General features: G+C 45.4%; 1 protein-coding gene across 2 annotated transcripts in view; it reads left to right on the forward strand.

Moving 5' to 3' along the window:
• The first annotated feature begins 14,524 nt into the window (after positions 1 to 14,524).
• Positions 14,525 to 22,918, forward strand: part of HOPX (HOP homeobox) — a 30,313-nt gene continuing 21,919 nt past the window's right edge. The window contains exon 1 of one of the 2 annotated variants that reach the window (XM_037034114.1): positions 14,525 to 14,716. The gene's annotated coding sequence lies outside the window, so the exon portion shown is untranslated. Of the gene's footprint in view, positions 14,717 to 18,329; positions 18,425 to 22,918 lie in introns of those variants that run through there. The other variant, XM_037034112.1, reaches the window with a different exon arrangement.

The following is a 22,918-nucleotide window of genomic DNA, read 5'->3' on the forward strand; positions in this document are numbered from 1 at the left end:
GTGACTAGATCTGGGAGCGAGGGAAGAGGAGGAGTCAGGGACAAGGGCCAAAGCCTGGTGACTGGCGAATATTGTTGAAAACAGCCTCTGACTGCCCACCCAGTGAGCATCTTCTCGTACTCACCATTCTCCAAAAGGACTTGGACCCGCTGGCCGTCTTCTCTTTCTTCTTTGCTACAAAGTGCTGCTTCCACAAAAGAAGACTCTAGAATGGAGGGGAAAGCAAGGACTTTGGGTCAAAGAGAGAGGAATTTAAATCTGCTCTGTCACCAGCACCCAGCACGGCAACACTGGACTCATTTCTTAATCTCTCCGAGATCCAGTTCTCTTTAAAATAAGGTTGATAATACCATCTGAGGGCGTATTTGGGAAATTAGTTAATAAACACAAAGCACTTAGTATGGTGCCTGGCACATAGTAGATGCTCAATAATGACTAACCAGTTGAGTTTACTGCACGCACTGTTCTAACTGTTTTGCCTACATTCACTCATTCGTTCCTCGAAACAACCCTGTGAGGGAGATGCTACCATCACCTACCATCACTCACAGAGGAAGGAAGGAGGCATGGGGAAGACACAGTAACTAGTTCTGCTATTATTTCTGGAACAGAAAAATAGCAGAACTAGTTATTCTTACCAGGGTTCTCTGATCAATCTGTGGACAAAACAAACTATGATCTTTAAGAACATTCTCAGTTTTCATATGATATTATTTTTAATAAATAAAATGTATTTATTCATTATTAATACCATGCTTACATTATTTTTTTAAAGATTTGATCTTTTAAAAAATGTAGTAAAACAACTCTTTAAATAAAAAGAAATCATTAAGATATGGGTAAATAATAAATAGTGTGAATGTAAACATCTTATACCCGGAAACCTAAAATAAGAATACAAAGTACAACTGAGCTCCAAGGTTGCCTCCGAGATTCCCAGAAGCCAAGATGAAATGCGAACTAGAATGAGTTTCTTAGAACTGATTATGAAAATAGACCTGAAAGCGTACATCCCTGTGCTTAGAATTTCGGTATGCAGGACCAGGATGGTATTTTGACATGAAAAGAGATGCTTCAACTGGTATTCTTGCCCATGAGCTATTCCACATGAGTATTATATAATCAAAGTGAAACCTGCCTTACCAGATATAGTTACACGGAGTACAAAGCCAATCACAACTTTAAAGTGAATAACTAAAGAAAAAAGTTAAAGTGAATAACTATCTCAGGAGAGGAGAATGTGATTTGGATTTGCTTTTTGCTTCAGTGGCCTTCCTAAGAGTAAAATGCTTTTCAGGATGGCATCTTAAATTATAGTAAATAAAATAATTTGCATGCCACTGATTTCCCTCCACTCAAGTACAGGACTAGCCAATTGCATACAATCTCCTCTCACCAGAGGAAGAAGGGAAACTGCCATTCTTCCTGTGGAGGCCGCCACACAAGCTGTCTGGGATTCTTCCCTGTAGCACCTTCCTGGGATGAAGGGAAGACCTAAAGGGTTGCAATGATTGTGTATTGGTTTAAGACTACACCAGATTCCAGGGGGCTTCTTTCCGATGGATCCTATGACCAAGAAGATCCGTGTCCTGGGGACTAGAAGAAACATTTTCCATTCCTTTTCCACCACTGTTTATGTGACCAAATTGTTCTTTGAGCCTGCTCAGTGAACCAGGTTGCAGGATAGGTGAGCCCAGGATACAACAAGGACAAAGTCTTGGAACATCCTAAGCAACTTGAGGGTATTTAACTGGGGGCATAGGACTGCAGAAAATTGGGGGAGGAATGAGACTCCACAACCAACATCTGACTGTCCCAGACCTCACCACCCAGTGTATACAAAAGGGATCATGCTGCAATGCCCGGCTGCTGACTCGGGCCTTCAGGTTCCAAAGGCTGTCCTTAAGGTTTCTGGGACGGCCCAGGGAGGGATCTACGAACACTAACACACGGCTGCTCCCAGTGGGCATCTATCTGCTAAGCATCACCCTTGCTTGCTGGGCATCTGCTAACTCCTGCCTTTCCCGCTGCCCCCTTTGCAGAGCAAAGGGACATGCAGATGTCAGCCTCTGGAAAAGGGAGAAAGGGTTATGGCTTGCACTGGACAAAGTTTTCATTCATGAGACGACTGACACCTGGGCCTGCTCCTCCTTTATTACATCACCTTGCACAGGTCACCTTGGTGCTTTAATGATGGGACAGCCTTTTGGAAATATCAAGTGCAAGGTAAGTGCTGGGGCAAGAAAGCCAAGGAGTTGTGGCTTCCTTGATGAGGCAGCAGGACGTGTCAGTCTTTTTCTTGTCACTGTAAACATCCTTCGGAGTGAGAACAGTCCTGAATCTTCAGAGTCAATAAATTGTTCTTTCAGCCTGCTCAGTGAACCAGGTTGCTGGGTAGGGGAGCCCCAGGATACGAGGAGGATAAAGTTGGGAAAGGCCTAAGCAACTGGAGGGTATTTACCTGGGGGCACAGGACTGCAGAAAATTTGGGAAGGAACGAGACTCCACAACCAACAACTGTTAATTACATTTTAATAAGAAGGACATTCAATCTTAAACTAGTCTGAAGGCTTTAATACCCTTAATGAAAATATGTACTTAAATTTTAAAGAAGGTGTTTAATAGGAAAGAGAGAATGGCAAGGACCATGGAAAGGAGAAGACAGACATAAATTTTGAAAATTTCGCAGAGATTGAGCAGAGAATGGGGCCCTGCTGCCCCATTCCTATTCTCAGAGGCCATATTAAAAGAAGCTCCTTCCTTCAGAAAATCCGAGACATGTTATGGGTTGAATTGTGTCCCCTTGAGATTCCTATGTCGAAGTCCTAACTCTCAGTCCCTCAGAATGTGACCTTATTTGGAGGCAGGGTCATTGCAGACATAATTAGGTACATTGAGGTCGTACTGCAGAGGAGAGCATGCCTTAATCCAGCATGACTGGTGTCCATGCCTCTGTGAGACAAGGAACAGCAAAGATTGAAACAAACCACCAGAAGCCAGGGGAGAAGCATGGAACAGATTCTCCCTCACCACCCGCAGAAAGAACCAAGGCAGCTGACACCTTCATCTCAGATTTCTAGCCTCCAGGACTGGGCGGCAATCAGTTTCTGTTGTTTAGGCCACTTAGTTTGTGGCCCTTTGTTATGGCAGCTCTAACAACTAATACAGCACGCCGTACCCTAATGAATAAGAGGTAATATGGAGAAGAAGAGATTAAAGTTGGTTAACACAAAGTTCTTCAGTACCTATTCCACTAATTTAGAGATTTATTTACCTTAATATATTAATTTCTTAAAATACAAAAGTTTCTTTAGGCCTTGGCCAAATAGCTCAGTTGGTGAGAGCATTGTCCCAGAATGCCAAGGGGGCGAGTTTGATCCCCAGTCAGGGCATATACGAGAATCAACCAACGAATGCATAAATAAATGGAACAACACATTTCTCTTTCTCTCCCTTCCTCTCTCTGCAAAATCAATTATTTTTTAAAAGCCTTTTAAAAATGTTCTTTAAAGGGTATGATTATCCATTATTTATACCTTATGGCATATTGTACTTTCCACAGGTGGCTACAGTGTTTCCCATCCCACACCACTCTGCTAGAACCTCAGCATTTCTCCATTACAAAGTAAAACTAACTCCCCTTGAATGGAGGTGGGCTTGCAACTCACTTGTAACTAACAGAATGTGGTAGAAGTGATGCTGCATGGCTTCTGAGGTCACGTTGTAAGAGCTGATGCAGCAGACGCCTTGGGAACTGAAATGCTTGCACTGAAGCACCCGACTACCCTGTGGCTGCCGTGTTGGGAGGAAGCTCAAACCAGCTCTCATGGAAAGACACCCAGCAAGACTGGACCTCTTCAGCCCTGCTGCCGTTCCAGCTCCCACAGAAGGGACTCCAGACCAGAATCTCTCCCCAACTCAGGCTTCCTACGTTCCCGTCCACTGAAACAGGGACACACAATAAATGATTGTGGTTGATTAAAGTCGTGAAGCTTTGGGGTGATTTGTCATGCAGCAATAGCTAATGGGCATGCCTTAATGCATTACTCTGATAATCAAATTTCTTGACTTGTAAATGAACTGTTCCAGAATTCAATTTTCTTCTAAAAAGAGTGGGCAGCAGAGGAGAAAAGATGATTTGGTAACCTAGAAACATCTACTTTGCAAGTTTCCCGAGTCTGGAGAGCAGTTTTGTGTGCCACCAACAACCAGCAGCGCCACAGTCCTTGGCATTCCGCCCCAGGTGGAATTTAGAATGGAAATGGGATCGGAAACCACTGCCCACACTGCTGTTTATGCGAATCAGTGAACTCTGATGGAGAGTCCTTTCTGCTCTCCACTCCCAGAGGGGCCCTAATTACGTGAAATTGTGCGTCCCTTGCCTCGGACACAAACTAGTCAGTTATCGCTGGAACCAGAGTCTTGCATGCTGAATTTTCCAACTTTTGAAGACTTCTACTTTCAATCAGAATCTCACACTAATGTTAATTGAGTCTTACTTTATTTGTGATGGGGGTGGGGAGGCCAGAATGGTGAAGATATTTGCACTTTGCACAATCCCCAGCCCTTGGCATCTTCCTACTTAGAGCTCCCCCCCACCCTTCCCGTAGTTAGTGCTGACATAGCTCTTCTCAATTGTGAAGGACTATTTCCCCTTGTCACTTCATTCCTCAGAAACAGCCTGGATCTCTTGACACCTTCATGTTCCAAATACTCCCTATCAGCCTGCAGCTTGTTTTCTATGGTGTCTTTGATTAAGGCCTTCTTCTGTCAGGGCATTCGAATGAGGAACCCCCACCCCTCCCTTTTTGTTATCGGAGTTCTTGCTTGCTGCTCCTGGTCTCCAAGACAGCCCTCAGCCTGTCCTGCCAGGGATTAAGATGCCTGTGAAATCCACCCTTGCACTGCGAATGTCTTGCAAAGGAATCCTTTGAAAACACTGACTTCTTGTCCTTTTGCAGCCCTGAAATAGTAATTACTAGCAAAACAGTCATTCAGAACGTGGCTATTAGTTAAGCATCTCTGTGGACAATAGCTGAGGGGCAACACAGACGCTGAAAGGAAAATGTTCCATAATTCCTTATTTTGACTCCCAAGTAATAGCTGCTAAAAGTGACTTCAGCAAACAGGCAGCTGTCTGCTTCTGCCATTTATCCACATCTGATCATCACAGGACCAGCAGAGTCCTTAATCCACCCTCTTGGGTAAATCAGGGGCTGCTAGGCTTTCTGAAAACTGTGTCGGGAACCTCAAGTGCTGCCCTCACACCTACACTCAGAAAAGTCAAAATACATTTGGAAGAGGAGACAGCTACTTCTTTTCGGAACAGAGGGAGAAAGACATTTTTGTCACCCTATCCCCTCATTTCTTTCTGAAAAATCTTTGGATGGATATCAACCCTACTTCTAAAATACTCTGTGAGGTTCTCATTATCCTCATCTCACATGTGAGGAGATTAAGGTTCGCAGAGGTTCAGCTACTGGCTAGGAAGTGACGGAACTACGATAGTGTGACCGCCCACCTGGGACCGGGGGAGGTGGGCAAATGCAGGACTTTCGGTGCTAAAACCAGGACAGTTCTTGGGAAGCCAGGAGGGTTGGTCACCCTAGGTTTGAACCAGCCCAGCACTGTCTCCAAAGCCTTTCCTCTGAGCCCTGACCCCATCCTAACTTGTCCTTAGCCTGAGATCTGGCCCTGGGACAGAGGGGGCATCTACTAGGAGTGTCATGAAGAATGCAGAGTTCATTTCCCTCTGAGTCAGAGAGCAAAGTCAGGGGCACCAGCCCTGGCAGATGAGCCAGGGCACCAGGGCCTCTTATAGATTACTCAGAACTCACTGGAAAGACCAGTCTGTGAGCTGACTCCCCAGAGAGGTGAAAGCCAGATGCCACAGTGCGCACCACCCACCGTTTTTATAATCCACCACATCAGAAGACATTTTACAAGACAGCTCAAATCATTACCCACTGCACTGCCAGGGTCTCACTACGGAAACCACAAGGAAGGCAAGGTTTTGCTGAAATGTAGAGAGCAGAACTGCACTGAATTAGTTGACAAAATCAGACCATGGCATATTTTTGACAAAAGAAGAAATCAAGACCTACGGACATTTTGTGTGTGTGTGTGTTTTTTTTTTTCAGGGATGATCTACAGTTCTTCCCTCCTTCTCTTTCGCCTTCCCTTCCTTTCTTCCTTTTCTTCTCCCTACCCCTCCCATCAATGGTTTTCTCTTTCAAGTTGTCTCCCCAGATTGCCCTGGAGGGCTGGGAACTGACCAAACTCCTGGTAAAAGCCTTGTAGCTGGAGCAGGATCCTGGTCGCTCTCCCCACACACACAGAGTGGCAGATGTTACCTTCTTGTTGCTGGATCCTAGGAGGACTAAGGAGGCCCAAGGAGACCCAAGTCATTGAGGGGGAGGACTCGGGACCCTTGTGGGTGGCTGCTGACCCAGGGAGTGGAGGGTTTGAAGTTTCTTACAGTGGTGAAGTTGTACCTGGGCACTGAAACTTTCTCTCAGTCCTAGTGGGGTAGCTGACCTTCCCCTACGGCTGTGTGGCATCCTTCCTCTCCACCAACCAGCTCCTGACTCTCCCCCTGGAGGACGGAAGATTAAAACAGAAAGGACCTCAAGAGAGATCAGCTAGTTCTCCTCCTTCCTTATAGAGAGGCACAGAGAGGAGATGGGAGCTTCCAAAGTCACAGAGCAAATCTACCTTGGTGTCTCTGAGGTGAAGGACAGGAAGGAAGGAAAAAAAGGCCTGTAGCGTCTAATTAAAACTCCTTTCCCTTCACGATTTTACCCTAAGTTATTTTCAACCCTTTCTTTACTGTGTCAAACATGATTATATATGTAGTCTTCAAACTATATATATTTTTTGTTAGCTCCATTCTCCTTCCTTATTTCCCCCTCTTCCCAAGTAAAAGGATTTACAACAATCAAGTGTCTTATACAAATGGTGCTCAGAGCTCCAGGTTGGGTGCCCCCTGGGGGGAGCGGAGGCGAAGATCCTGCTCTCCCTCTCCTGCCTGGGCTCCATGAGTCTTGGTAGCAAAGGTCGAGCTACGCAGGAAATGGCAGCAGGAACTGTGCCTGCATTTGACGCCCAGTCCAGCAAGCTCTCCACCAGAGAGCTACCCACCCCCTGCCTGCTAAAAGCACAGGGCCCATCCCTGAAAGTTCTGTAGTGGGTGTGGTGGCGCTCTGTCCTCACCCTGTGTGTTAGGGGATTACAGTCAGGCTGAGGTGGCCCCAATCTGCAATATCTTCCCATCATTCATAACAGAGGCAGCCACTAAGGTGAGGCTCCACCCCCACCCCTTTAGAGAATGCCGTCGTGCTGCTTCTGGCGCTGCTCCAGCAGCAACAGCAAGTCCTCATGCTGAGAGAGAGAGAGTGAGAGAGAGAGACAGAGAGTGAGAGAGACAGAGAGACAGAGAGACAGAGAGACAGAGAGAGAGAGAAATGAAGCATGCATAGGGAAGAAAGATGCTTCCCCCTTTCCTTTTTGCACAGACAGGGTGATGGTCCCTGTTACCAAAGACCTTCTTCAACCAATGGTGTGAGTGGGTTTTCGAAGGAAAACAATGCTTGTGACCTCCCTTTCATTAGACTCCTGGTGAGATGAAATGGAACAAAGAAGAAACCGTGGTTCTTAAGTCAAAGAGCAAAGGCAACATGGGTCACACCAGATGGAACAGCCTTCCCCAAGCACCTTCTGAGATGGGCGTTGCTATGGGTGTAAGTGTATCCTATCTTCCTGTCATCAGCTGGCTCAGGCCCCTATGAGGACAGCACATGGATTAAGTAAGATGTTGGAAAGCATGCTTAGAATGAAAAACCGAAAGGATGACCTAATTATTCTTAGATATGCAAAAAATGACAAAGAGTACAGAGAGTGGTGATGTTAATGTTCCAGAACAGACACACCGGGGCCGCACTCCAGAGGATGGTATACTAATACCATCTGGACCACCTACTGGGCTCATCTGTCCGCCGCCAGAAGAAAGATATCTCTCAACGCCAGAGATTTGTGAAATGGAAAGGTTTATCTAAAGCTATACAGACTTAAAGTAGTGACCCAATGTTTCCATTAAAATATCAAAGTCCTTTTGGATACCCACAGATGCCCACAGTCCTTCCTTCTCCCCCTGCCCTAATTCAGGGCACTGTAACTCTGGAAAAGAAGCACACGCCTGTGTTTCAGGCTGCTGGCACCATCAGCTGTGTCGTCATCCAGGCAGGATCTCCAATTACTCCAAAGCCATGTGGCACCTTCTCATGGGCCACTGGCAAATAGTTCTTTCACCCTTCTTCCAGGCAAAGTCTCTCCTGCTTCCCAGGCCACATGACCAAAGGGAGCACCCCAAAGCCACGTAGTTCTACCAGAGATGCAGGAGTCTGCACTCCAGCCAAAACCGCATGGTTCTTTCCTCCACCAGAGCTGTGGGGAGGGGAGGGTCGCTACTCTGGCAGAAGCCATATGGTATTCCTCCTTCTTCTTACATGGCTGTAGGGGTCCCCACTCTGGCAAAGCTGCATGGTACTCCCCCTTACATGGCTGTGGGGGTCCCCACTCTGACAAAGCCATGTGGTACTTCTCCAATGGCTGCCGTGTCTAGGTTTTAAATCCCTGCGGCAGTCCTCCTTCGCAGCCCATTTCTGACTCCTCCTACAATCGGCTGTACTTGCCAGCATTCCTGTATTATCCCAAGTTTATTGGGCTGCCATTGTGAGTCTAGGCAGAACCCCATGTCATGGAGCCAATCATCTCGAAGCTCTCACGCAGGCTCTGTAATTCAAGTGACCTGCCCCCAGTTACATCTTAGGTGGAAGTCACTTCCATCCCCCTGGCTCAGAGCTGTGACCACAGCTATTTAACATATCTATGAAACCACTTAAAGGTTATAGATATGTTAAGTGACCATTCTAGTGGTTTTCTGCAAAACTGTTGCTATGCAAAACAGCTCTCAGTGGCCCTGCTCCATTTGTTCCTTCCCCCAACTGACACCTGTGGGAAAGGGGGGGTGAGGGGTGAGGACATCTTATTTGCCTTTCTAATATTTCCTGGACACCCTGAGTTCTGGACCCAATTCAACCCCCTTTTTGGACCCCCCTCTTGGCTGCACCCCGTATCATTAAGACTTCCAGTCCCTCTCCACCAGGGAACCTGTGAAATCCTCCACCAGGAACAGCCGTGGGAAACACCTGCAGCCTAGGCCAGCCTGCAGCCTCTTCTGTGTCCCAGCTCTCTGTCATCTGCTGTCTTCTCTGTCTCCATGCTGTTGCTCACCCAGCCAGGACGGGCACTCGGCGAGTCAGAATTTCCACACGGTCTGCAGAGAATTCTCAGTCTTTCTTTCTGTAACTTCCTATCTTGGGGCAGAATTTTTAGCAAGTATGTTTCTATATTCTGGCTACCTGTCTTCCTAATTTGCTTCTTTACAAGTCTAGCCCTATTGAGGGGTTTATATCCTTCACAGTGAATTTTCTTCAGTGCCCTAGGTAGTTTTCTGTTCTCCAAGAAATGGACTCTTCTCTCTCTGCACCACTGCTTGGTTCCCTGTGCTCCCTTTCATACCGTGGCTCTCTGCACTTCCATGACCTCCGGCTTTGGCAGGAAGAAAACAGCACCCCGCACCGTGCAGATATCACTGCCTTCTGGGCGGCTCTGATACAGGGTGCAGCCAAGGGGGGGCCCAGAAAAGATTTGGAATGGTGTCCAGAACTCAAAGTGTACAGAAATATTGGAGGAAATATTAGGATGTCCTCACCACCCCCCCCCCAGGTGTCAGTTGGGGGAAGGGACGAATGGAGCAGGGCCATTGAGAGCTGTTTTGCATAGCAACAGTTTTGCAGCTAACCTCTGGAATGGTATTTAACATATCTATAACCTTTAACTGGTTTCATAGATATGTTAAATAGCTGTGGCCAAGTTTTGGGGAGGGAGAAGTGAGTGGTGGAAAAAACCAGGCCAGAATTGGGAGCTGCTTCTCTGAGAGAGGGCCTGCTTGAGAGCCATGTGGCTTTAGCAGAGTAAGTGACTACCCAGGCTAGAATTGGGAGCTGCTTCTCTGAGAGAGGGCCTGCTTGAGAGCCATGTGGCTTTAGCAGAGTGAGGACCCCCTCTTGGCCAGATGAAGGGGAGAGCCACGCTATTTAGAAAGATGTAGACCCCTGTAGCCATTANTTCAGGTTGCTGGCACTGTGAGCTGTGTCGCCTGCCTGTCCAGGCAGGATCTCCAATTAATCCAAAGTCATGTGGCACCTTTCACCGGCAAGAGTTCTTTGTACCAAGTTCCAGTCAAAGTCTCTCCTGGTTTCCAGGCCACTCAGCCAAAGGGAGCACGCCAAAGCCGCGTGGGCTTCTTCTACCAAAGCCGCACTCCACCGAAAGCGTGTCTTTCTTCTTCACCTGGCCACAGGGATCTCCATTCTGGCAAAGCTGCGTGGTCTTCCCCTTCACCTGGCCAAGAGGGGGTCTGCACTCTGCTGAAACCGCGTGGCTCTCCCTCCCAATGGCTACAGGGGACTACATCTTTCCAAAACAGTGTGGCTCTCCCCCTCACCTGGCCAAGAGGGGGATCCTCACTCTGCTAAAGCCACATGCCTCTCTCGCAGGCACTCTCTCTGAGAAGCAGCCTCCGTTCCCACCTGGGTAGCAACCACTCACTTCTCCCTGGCCCAAAACTTGGCCACAGCTATTTAACATATATCTATGAAACCAGTTAAAGGTTATAGATATGTTAAATTATCCTCATTCCAGAGGTTAGCTGCAAAACTGTTGCTATGCAAAACAGCTCTCAATGGACCTGCTCCATTTGTCCCTTCCCCCAACTGACACCTGGGGGGGGGGCAGTGAGGACATCTTAATATTTCCTCCAATATTCCTATACACTTTGAGTTCTGGATACCATTCCAAATCTTTCCTGGGCTCCCCCTTGGCTGTATCATTTCCACCGCTCTTCCAGTCACTCAGCAAATGCTTACTGAGCACCTGCCATCTCTCAGTATTGTTCTTTGCTTGTGGAGCGTAACACCTAGCTCACTTCACCCGTGACAACAGAGAACAGAGTTCCTGAAGCGCATCGCAAGGGAAAGGTCCAGAACAGCAAAGAGAAGGAAAATAACTACCAGGTGTTAATTTAAAGCTTGCTAAACACCAGGAGAAAAAGAACTGCGTGAGAATTACTGTATCAGCCCATATGTTTATAGTTGACACATCCCAGGCAGCAGCTGGAGTCTCCAGGCAAAGACAGATGCAAACATGTGGGGTTATGGAATTCCACTGAAATGTAACAGACAAGAGGAGAAGTAGGAAAACAAGCCTTAAAGCCTAGAGGCAGTTTTGCAATCTTTTTATAATTGGTTGCAGTAGTGGAATTGATATTTCTAAGAAATCAACAGTATCATCAATCCCATCCGACACAGGAGAAGACAAGATGCGGATAGATTGTCTGTTACTCTGCATATGCAGAAAGTAAGTAGTGATACAAAGAACTAGGATCTAAACCTGTAGGAAAAACAATCACTGTGGCCAGCTACTTACCTTAATTGTGGGTGGCTGAATGTTTTAATTTTGCTCAGAGCCAAAGCAAACTTATTAAAAACAAACTGTACAGCCCTGGCCAAGTGGCTCAGTTGATTGGAGAATCGTCTGTACACCAGAAGTTTATGAGTTCAATCCCTGGTCAGGGCACGTATGGGAGGCAACCAATTGACGTTTCTCTCTCACATTGATGTTTCTTGCTCTCTCTCTCTTTCTCTCAAATCAATAGAAACATACCCTTGGGTGAGGGTTAAAAAAAGTTAAAAAAAGTGCACAGAAATAGAGTACTATTATAGTGAGACCTAATAACCATGGCTGAGACTGGTGCTCAGGCTATAACGCACTTTAGGTTTTCGTACTTTAGAGGACTTCTTGGATTGGCCGTTGGTGCACTTTTCTACTTCCTTGTTATCTGAATCCGGATTTTGTTCAGCTACCATGGAAATTTGTCTAGGGAAGATGGATCCTTCCCTTGGACCCTTGAAATGACATGATCAACTCAATTCATTTCCTCTTTGCAGATAATGGGTGTGGCCAATGTGGCGGTCCTTTGGCCCAGTTTTCAGCCAGGAGCCGTAACTGGAATTCTTTTAGTGCCTTCTGCAAAGATTTTTCTCTCTAACAACCAAAAAGAGCTACTAAGGAGAAAGCCCATGTTCTTTCCTGCCTGCTCTGAATATTTTTGTTCCAGGATGTGGTGTATGGAGCTACTGCAGCAATCTGGCCACAGTGAGAGGAGTCAACACTGTCACACCGAGGGCCACAGCACGAAAACCAGAAACAGCGTGGGTTCTTGGTGACTGCACTGCACCTCTGAACAACCTGAAACCGCACACCTGCAGAATTCCCGAGCAACGTAAAACTGCTCTATGGCTTTTGCCACTTCTGGTTTCATCTCAACGATACACTGGACAAAGGGGAATTGCTGAAAGCCAACGCATTACGCAAGAGCAAAAGAAANTGCTCTGAATATTTTTGTTCCAGGATGTGGTGTATGGAGCTACTGCAGCAATCTGGCCACAGTGAGAGGAGTCAACACTGTCACACCGAGGGCCACAGCACGAAAACCAGAAACAGCGTGGGTTCTTGGTGACTGCACCGCACCTCTGAACAACCTGAAACCGCACACCTGCAGAATTCCCGAGCAACGTAAAACTGCTCTATGGCTTTTGCCACTTTTGGTTTCATCTCAACGATACACTGGACAAAGGGGAATTGCTGAAAGCCAACGCATTACGCAAGAGCAAAAGAAATGCGTCAGACTCAGGAGGAGACTCTGATAACACCAGGCCCTCTGTCTGTTGGGTTACGTGGCCTTCAAAGGAATTTAGAAACTGAGCAAATAGCACATATGTATTGAGCACCTACTATGTGTCAGACACTGCTGGGTGCTGGGGTCACAAGAATGGACAAGGTAGGCAAGGTCACTGAGGTCATTGAAGTCACATTCTGGGAGACAGATGATAAACAAGTAAAGAAATAAAGATAAGTGAAAACATTCTTAGGCAGCTTTTTTAGTATTGGTTCAAACCAGTCCTGAGCGTAAACCCAGACTCTGGAATCCAAAATTCTGGATTCAAATTCCACCTCTACCACTTGCTATAGCCTTGGGAAAGTGATTTAATCTTTCCCAGCATCAGCTTCCCCATCTGTAAAATTATAGTAATGAAAGATTAACTCACAGAGTTGTGAGCAGTAAACAAAGAAACTAACTGTAAAGTGTTTTACATGGAAACTGGCACATAGTCCGTTTCTCTAGATTCTAGATGATAAGGAAGATGATCACACTCATCATTATTCTCATTTTCATTGTCATAATAATTTGTTCCAGGCACTGTGGATATCAAAAGATGAACCTTGCATTCGAGAAATCCGGGAGGCAAGAATTCAGATTTGGCCATACAATGGTCAAAAATTAAGCAATGAATTAGGCAGAAAACAAAAGAATTCCTCTGGTAACCAGGGATGGGGTAGGCGAGGCCCCCTGTCTCTCCTTTTCTCCCACACATGTTTTATTACCATTATCCCCTTTTCCAAGAAGGAAAGAAATATTCTGAATGGCTGCTGCTCTTCTTTCACAGACAGCCACTGTTCCCCAGAGAACCAAGTGGGCCTTTTCTTTCTCCAGTGAAGTGAAAAATACAAGACGTGTGTATCTGGGTGGCACTCACCAGTCTGTGCTGTGTACCAGCAAACGCACGCAGATACTCCTCTAAATGATCTCACCAAACCCTGTCTCCCTTCCTCTATCCTCTCGGAATCATTTCCACTTAATGCATTTAGCATTCCGCATCTGACTTTACCTGCCGTATCTAGCTATAAACTGCTGATAAACATTGACTAACCGCGTCTCTACTCCCACACACATACCCTCACAGTTAGAAACATTTCCACTGTGGTCACACAAGCCACTGAACACTCTCTCACACTTGGAGAGCATCTTCCCACAGGCTTGCTTACGCACTGGCTTTTTATTTGTGCTCTCAACTCTGAGATAGGAATTTTATTAACAAAGGAAAGGGAGGGGACATCGGGAGGAAAGTACCGATGCAGGGGGAAAGAAGTGACAATTGTTTTTGAAAGGGGCCTAAAACTGTATCATCCTAGTCCAAACCTCCCTTGTAACTCTTCTTTGTTTGTACATTCTGTGCCTGAAAACAAAAAAACTTTTCATTGATTGGGCAATTGTCCAGGCCCGCAGCTTGGCACCCAGCCCCCAGAACTGTGAAATCAGCCTCACCAAGCCTATTCTTTGAAATGAGAAAACATCTAACTGGAAGCCCAGTCAAAATAAGGGACTTGGCACAAGGCTCCAGGATCCTGTGTGCCTTCTTTTTCTCAGCTGCATCTTTCTCATCCAGTCTTGGTGAAGAGTCTTACTTGGCTAAGAAGGAGCTCAGGAACAAGGAGGCAGTGCCCAGAAAGTTCCATGAGAGTCACATAAGTCACCACCTGAATAGCAAACCTGAATAACCAGGAGAGATGTAACCTCGGCATACTTGCAGTTGTTTTCTTCCTGCCCACGCTGCAGGCTTTTCAGGTCCTTGCTTGAGCGTCAACTCACGGGCATAAATATCGTGCTGTCAACAGCCTGTGTCAGGCAGCCCAGCTATTTAAGCAGGCTGGCATCCGAGAACTCAGCTTCCACAGCAGCCTGTGCCACTTCCACGTAAGTAACTTTCAGGGGTTTGCCTTTAATGCAGAGGAAGTGAACTTCGTCTAGAAGCGACTGCAATGCTCTAGTTATGATATTTGCTATTCTGCTGGGAAAAGGTGCAGGTAAAAGGGAGAATGAAAGTGAAGAGCTGGTCCGAAGCAGGGAGCCAGAGAATGCTGTTGGATGTAAGATATCAGATCCTTACAGACACTGAGGTGGATTTGGAGCAAATCCACAGAGGTGAGGTGGATTGGAGCAAGAGGCTGTCTATGTTGGCCAGTTGGCCTTTAGGCCAGTAGGTAGGGTGTTTTTCTCACTCTTTCCTATCTCTGAAAGACACTCGGAAACCAGCGCCGGTGGGACTGTGCCAGATTGCATATGAATTTACCATTTAGAAGCCGATATTGCTATTCTACATCTCAGTCTAAAATCAGACATAATGTCATTTCAAAGTATTTTTTGTGTTCAATGTAGCAGGGAAGGGGAGGTATTTCTGGACTGAGTACAGGTGGTTCAGCTATTAATTTGCATTGCTATTTATTGTTATTTTTTAGTTCTCATTATACTTGCCGGTTTTGAAAATGAAAATATTGATCTTTTTTAAGATGAAAAGAAACCCCACGCTTTGGGGTTTTGAAGAAATGGAGGTTTGCTATATTCAAGCACAATGGTATCCAGATAAAGGGTTAAGTAAAGTAGAACAAGAATTATTGAATAAAAAGGCGTAACATGCCACATAGCTTAGGTGAGACGGCCTTAAAGAGAAGAGGAATGCAAAAAGTTTTCATGAAGTAGCACTTCACTCGGCAGGGTCTGAAGTCTATTTGGTTAGGGAGGGTTAGTATAACGGGAGCAGGCAGAGAACAAAGTGAAGGTACCGGGGAGGAGGGAAGGCGGGGAGAAGCGGGAGTAGAGGATTTATAATTAGACAGCATCTTTCCAAAATGCATAGAGGAACATAATTAGGAGTAAAACATGACATTAGTTCCACAGTTCCTCCCTTGGGTCAAGAACCTTGGGATTAAGATCAGGAATCTGGTGAAAACCAAGAGGCTTTCCCAGGTAGTTTCCCTACCCCTTTGACCCAGCACACACCTTATGCACATTTTCTGGATCGCTAGACGGCCAGCCCCTAAATGAAGACCTCGGGTTGCTGCCAGTGCATTATTTTTTAAAAACTAAGCTGAAGCTGCAGACTAGGAACCTGCAGAGAAGTGGGAAGCTGAGACCCTTAACACGGCAGGCACTTCTCGGCCTCTGGACTGAAGCTCCGTTGTAAGGTCATAAAGGTCTGATTTCAATCAAGCGAATAACGATCAAGGGGCTTGCTTCTCCGAGCAGAGATAAGTTGAGGGCCAGGAGGAAGAGAGAAAGAAATGAAGAGTGGGTCCTGTTCTCAAAGCGCTTGACATCTGAGGTACCAGGACAAAACTAATAAGAGGCCAGGCCCAAAACAGTGCATACTCTGTGATTCCATTGGTATAAAATGATAGAAAATGCAGACTAATTGATAGGAAAACAGGTCAGCGATTACCTGGGGAAGGAGGGCAGGGAGAAAGGGGTGGGAGGAAAACTTGGTGATGGTAGATATTTTCACTATCGTGATCATGATAACCATTTCCTATGAGTGACAATTTATCAGATTGTACACTATAAAGATTGCAATATTATATGCTAGTTATGCCACAATAAACAATAATTTAACAGTGTATCTTTTTTAAAAGAATGAAAAGCATCTCTAAAAATCAGCCTATGTGAAATACTGAAAAAAAAAAAAAAGTATGTCTCCCTGACTGTGGTAGTTCAGTGGGTTGGGCGTTTTCCCACAAAGCAAAAAGTCGCCGGTTCGATTCCTGGTCAGGGCACATGCCTGGGTTGTGGGACAGGTCCCTGGTTTTGGGTGTGCAAGAGGCAATGAATCAGTGTTTCCTCTCACACATTGATGTTTCTCCCTTCCTTCCCCTCTCTAAAAAAATTTAAAAAAATAAAATCTTTAAAAAAATTATTATATCTGGAAAAAAATTAGTTCAGGAGCAACTTTAAAAATTAAGTAAAGGAGCAGACTGTCAGGATTGTGGACGTTCGTAGAGCTGGGAGTGTCCCAGAGATCATCTAACTCAGTTTCAAACCTGGGACTGGGCCCTACCCTAACCAACTCGATCAGAACCCCCGGGTGTGTAGCCTGACATTGTTTTCTGAAACTCCTCCAGTGATTCTGATGTGAAATCCCAAACCCTCACTTCACATGTGAGGATGATGAGGCCCAGAGAGAGGGTGGGGTCTGCCCTGGTCACTGGACTGTGTGCCCCGGGGTACAGGGAGGACAGCGGTATGACCTCAGAGGATGAGGGATCCGAGTGGCTCCTGGGTCCCAAGACCACACTTCCGGCTCCAGCTAGAACAGGGTATGCAGTGCGTTTCAAGCATTCTTGGAACCCAGACACGCTCTGGGCCGGCCAATGGGAAGAATTACTCAGAGTCTCAACGGTGCATTATCTAAAGACTGTGCTAACATGGGACAAGGGATGGTGAGAAGGGATGTTGCAAAACTAATAGCTTCCTTTGTTCTCTACGAATTATCAAGCATAAGCCAGAGGATTATCATTATTAAGAATCATGGCAGACACACCAGACACTCTGCTCTGGTGGACAGCCAGGTTGTTCTTTCAGAAATTGGCCTGAGTTGTCAGCATTAGGACGAGTCTATCTGGCACCCCAGGGTCTTTTCCCAATGATTTCCAGGGCAACAGCGGGCAAAGGCTTGAGTGGGTGAAGTTGGCCTCTGTGGCTTCTGCTCTTCCAGTCCGTCCCTCACCTGGGCACTGTTTTGGTGCGGGGGTGCCCGTGGCTGGCTCAGCGAGCCAGGTTGTAGGTGGTTTCCCATCTGTCCTCCCAGCTAAACACGCCTGATTTCCAGGGTCTCAGCTCTTCAAGGCTTCCCTTACCCATTTCTGAAAACTAATTAAAGTTTTGATGTTAATAGACAATAATTATTTAATGAGTTATGTCTCTCCTTGGTATATATTAAATAAGTTCCAGCAAGATAACATATGTGGGAGTTCTTTGGAATGTTATATAATTACTCTTTGTGACAATCAGGAAAATGAAAGTTTCAGGCAAAATTTATAGTCTCTACTGGTCAGAATTCCAAGCAACTTGCCAGGGGGAAATGTACCAAGATTGAGGGTTTTCAGGAGAATTCCTCAAATCACATCCCATAGAGAATTCCCTACAGACTGTGGGTCCTAAGAGGTTTCTTTTTCCAAATTGGTTTACTTTTTGTTAAATGCATTCATCCTCATCAGAGATGGCTATGTTTAATGTATCTTTCTGAAAAAAATGGAGAGCCACCTTAAGGTCATTAAAATGTCCAGAAACTCTGTTCACAGGGCTTTATAAATTTTGTCGGGTTTCTTTTCTGGAGCAGAAGGCTGTTCCTGGGAGAACAGTGTTCCCTGCCTTAGTGACAAGGAATCCGCCCTCCCTGCAGTTCCTGTGACTGTGGGCCCTCGACACCCTCTTCTTCCACTGGACACAGCTGCAATTCCACAGTGGCAGCTCCAGAAGGCACCTCTGCCTCTGAAGAGGGGCGTGGCCAGGTGTGTAATTAACCTCCCTCTGGGCTTAGAGGCAGCGTCTTAGACAGCTGGGAGCCCAGGGCAGCCGGGCAGAGGGCACAGTCTTTGCTGGTGAGAATAGCAGCAAGGAGGGGAGGGGAAGGGAAGCACCATCTTGAGCCCCAGGGGACCAGGAGACAGGAGACTCAAGCTCTGGGGGAAAGGATTAGGCTGTTGGCGTGGGGTGGGGCCAACTCTGGTTTCATGCTGCTGTTTGGATTTGTCATTCCAGTGCTATTGACTCTGAACACACATGGGGTTTGGGGTTTGTGAGTCGACGAGCAAGCAGGTACAGGTCAGGCTGTCCTTTTTATTTGCTGGAAAAGGGCCTTCGTGGGTCCTTTTATTGAACACCCTTCCACAGAACTCCAGTGTAGATTAAGTCCTGGCAGAAGACAGCCTGGCTTGGGGAGCAGAGTATGGGGCTGGTGATCAGGAACCTGGGTTTTACTTTCGGCTCTAACTCAGCTGTAATGGAAGTTTAACATAGGAGGTATCCCAGAAGTTCACTTGTCCCAGTGGGTTAATAGCACCCCCGTTTATTCTCAAAAATACCTGGCCTAAGCAATGAACTATATGTTGTCCTATGAATACAATTCACGAAGGTACAAGAGAGTAAAGTGACTTGCCCTAAATTTTAGGATTTAGTTCAGAGCTGACTCTGAACTCTGAGCTTGAACTCTGAGCTTGCCCGGGCCTCACTCCAGCCTCTCTGCCAAGTCACTCACTCCCACCGTGACTCAGTTTCCCTACAGGAAGCATTGTATCTCTACTGCCCAGATAGAGAGCTGTGCATTCATATTGGCTCGCCAAAAAGAAGTTCAGCATGAACACGGAAGGTTCGAGGAATTGTTCGTCACAAGGCAAGTGACACTCTTTGCTTCAGGTTCCAGTGTTATCTTATGGTCATGTTTGCGGAGCAAGAGCAGCTCTTTTGAAAGCAGAGAAGTTAATTTTTACCCATCCTCTAATAATTTCCTGTAATTTGCTTCAGTCATTTTGATCAACTGTGACCCAACAGGAAAACCCTGCCAGATCTTTCAGAACTGCTTTTACGTGAAAAACAAAAAACAAAAACAAGAGCAACCTAGGGCAGACATCCATCAGTTCTAATCTCTCCTTGCAGACTGGGCAGGAACTAATAGCAGGCATTCTAGCGATTAGATCTAGACGGATTACGGTGGAAGTTTCCTAGAATTCTTAAGGACGTGAGGGATCTGCTTAGATAGTTCATTCTTTGTTGATGTGTTTTCATTTCCTTCCTGTGTGGTTTCTCCCGAAGGAAATTTACATAAATGACCTTCCTTAGCTCTGACATCTCCTCACTCCTTTCCAAAGTTCTAGTCTACTGGTGCCTGGGAATGAAGTTTGTTTTAGAAAAAGACTTAATTCAGTAATTTATACCTGGAAGTGTTTATCACTGTATTGTGTATTCTTCATGCTCTTCCTGGGGAGCGGAATAGCATGGCTGAGAGATGGCCAGAGCTGGGGTTTACCACGCAGGAGCGAAGAAAGTAGCAGGCCGTCTCCTGCTTTTATTAGTATTGTACCTGATTCAGGTTCTCCAATTTAAAAGAAAGGAGAGTGCTTGGAACGAGCTGAAAAGGGCTCCCAGATAACTAAATAATAATAAAAATCCAATCTATAAGCAGCAGCAAGGGGACCTGATGTTATTTCCCTTGGAGGAGAGAAGGCTAGGAGCCCTTTGATGATGGTGTGGAGGAGCGTGCAGAGTGGCCACGGAGGTCAACGGCCAGCCGTTCACTTCGTACTTGGGGAAACCAGAAAGGTCTAAGGTGTGGTGTATGCTGCAGCATGAAGGCTGTTGGCTGAGCCACGAGGTATTCCCACATCATGCAAAAAGTACACTGGAAAGACTCATATAGGCAAGCTCTGAGAGATGGGGCAATCCAACAATGTTTTAGTTTCTTAAGTCTCTTGGCTCATGTTGAATTAGTGTACATATTCCTTAATTTCTCTTACACAAGGCCCTGCGTACGTGTTACACCTCAATCTATTTCATCAGTTCCCTTCTTTCCCTCTCCCTCTTTCAATGCAATGCCATATTTTTAAGATGTACCTATATGGCCAGTCATATTTCAAATATTTCTAATGTATTATTTCTAACTGCTTTTTAATCATCTGCTATTTATATATACTCTTTGCTCGCCTCATCCTCTAGTGTTGGACATTTCTGCTGCCTCCAATTCCCATAAATGATTCTGTAATGAATCATTACAGTATATAGTATACAGACGAGGGTTCATCTGTATACACAACTGCCATTTAGATCCGGTTGGTGGCAGACCAGGGAGGAGAAAGGGGAGGGCGAGATGGACCATGTTTTCTTTAAGCGACATGGAATACTCAATTGCCCATGAGAGACCCAAGATATCACGAGTTGTAGCCTACTGTTTGAAACGTTTGGAAGTTTCACCGAGTTCTTTGGTACTTTACTAGGACTTTAATAGTGACTGAAATGATTTTCTGGAACTTAAAGAGCGTGGTCTCTGTGATCTCCCATTCTCAATGCCATTTTCTTAAATATGAGGTAGTCAGTTTTAGAGACGTTTCATGTCTCCATATTTGTCATTGATTACCCTGGCAAAGCAAATAAAATGTATTAAGAAATATTATTAGTTATAAGGTCAAATGAGGTTTCTAAGATGTTTACCTATTTTAATGATTACAAAACCTGATGTCATTCAGCTGCCCAACATCATATTCTGAGTCACTGGGAAATCTGGTTTAGAACCTTAATAATGGTACTTTGTGTTTACATAGTATTTATCATTTAAAGTGCTACTCATTAACATACTCCATCTTACTGAACCCTACAGCAACCCTGGAGATAGGTGGGGTTAGGGTTAAAGCTTCAATTGTAGATGAAGATATGAAGGTTCCAAGCAATTAAGTGAGTTGCCCAAAGCCACTTGGAGATTGAAGTGATATTGCAGAAGGAGAGCGCGCGTCTTCTGAGGCTCCACCCACCTCCTGCTGCAACACTGTCTGATGCTCAGAGGAGCAATCTACTGCTGTGGGTTCAGAGTCATCCCGTGAGCTGGACTTGTTGGTGTGGCTGTCCGTTTCAATGATTTTGTGAAGTTAATGAGTGGGCAAGAGCAGCATGGCCTGTTTGTCTCATTACTTTGAACACCTGTTCACAGGAACAATCAATTAGACCCATGTAACTGACTCACATGACAACAAGCAGCACAGATGGCTGGACTTTGGCATAATCTCGGGCTCTATAAAGTACAGGGTGCACATCATTTTATCCATTACCTAATTACAATCATAAAATAAGAATGGTCGTTAGACCATAAAAAATAATAATTGATTCAAGTATATTTGTGTAAAGAGATCATTTCATTTTTCTCAGAGTCTTTTTCGTACATGTCACAACATACAAGCAACCTGAGGAAGTTATGCCTGTTCACACTGGCCAGGTCGCAACTGCCTCTGAAAGAGCAGCCGACTCACCTGTGGACAGTGCACACACGACACCACGCAGGCCTCTAACTGCTGCTCCTTCCGAAGTGATTAGGGTTCTGGCAAAAATATGGTAGAACTCAGCATACATTTTTTAAAAGAAATCAGGAAGACATATCCCCTGACTTACAAATGAAAGCCCTATTCACAGTCAGCAACTGGGAGGAAGAACATTTTTAGAAAGAAACTCTGTTTTTTAACATTCTTTTTTAAAATATATTTTATTGATTATGCTATTACAGTTGTCCTATCCCCCCTTTCATTCCCCTCCACCCTGCACACCCACATTTTCCCACTTTAGTTCATGCCCATGTGTCATACTTTAAGTTCTTGGTTCCTACATTTCCCATACTATCCTTACCTTCCCCCTGCCTATTTTCTACCTACCATCTATTTACTTATTCTTTGTACTTTTCCCCCCTTCTCCTCCTCCCACGCCCCTGTTGCTAACCCTCCATGTGATCTCCATTTCTGTGGTTCTGTTCCTGTTCTAGTTGTTTGCTTAGTCTGTTTTTGTTTTAGGTGTGGTTGTTAATAATTGTGAGTTTGCTGTGATTCTACTACACATGTTTTTTATCTTCTTTTTCTTAGATAAATCCTTTTAACATTTCACATAATAAGGGCTTGGTGATGATGAACTCCTTGAACTTGACCTTATCTGAGAAGCACTTTACCTGCCCTTCCATTCTAAATGATAGCTTTGCTGGATAGAATAATCTTGGATATAGTTCCTTGCCTTTCATGACTTGAAATTCTTCTTTCCAGCCCCTTCTTGCCTGTAGGGTATCTTTTGAGAAATCAGCCGACAGTCTGATGAGAACTCCTCTGTAGGTAACGTTCTCATTTTGTCTTACCATTTTTAAGATTCTCTCCTTATCTTTAATCTTGGCTAAGATAATTATGATGTACCTTGGTGTGTGCTTCCTTGAGTCCAACGTCTTTGGGACTCTTTGAGATTCCTGGACTTCCTGGAAGTCTATTTTCTTAGCCAGACTGGGGAAGTTCTCCTTTATTATTTGTTCAAATAAGTTTTCTACTTGTTGCTCTTCCTCTTCTCCTGGTACTCCTATATTTGGATGTTGGAACGTTTAAAGATGTCCTGGAG

This window comes from Sturnira hondurensis, unplaced genomic scaffold (assembly GCF_014824575.4).
Source record: "Sturnira hondurensis isolate 20B ecotype Veracruz unplaced genomic scaffold, ASM1482457v3 Scaffold0022017, whole genome shotgun sequence".
Lineage (NCBI taxonomy): Eukaryota > Metazoa > Chordata > Mammalia > Chiroptera > Phyllostomidae > Sturnira > Sturnira hondurensis.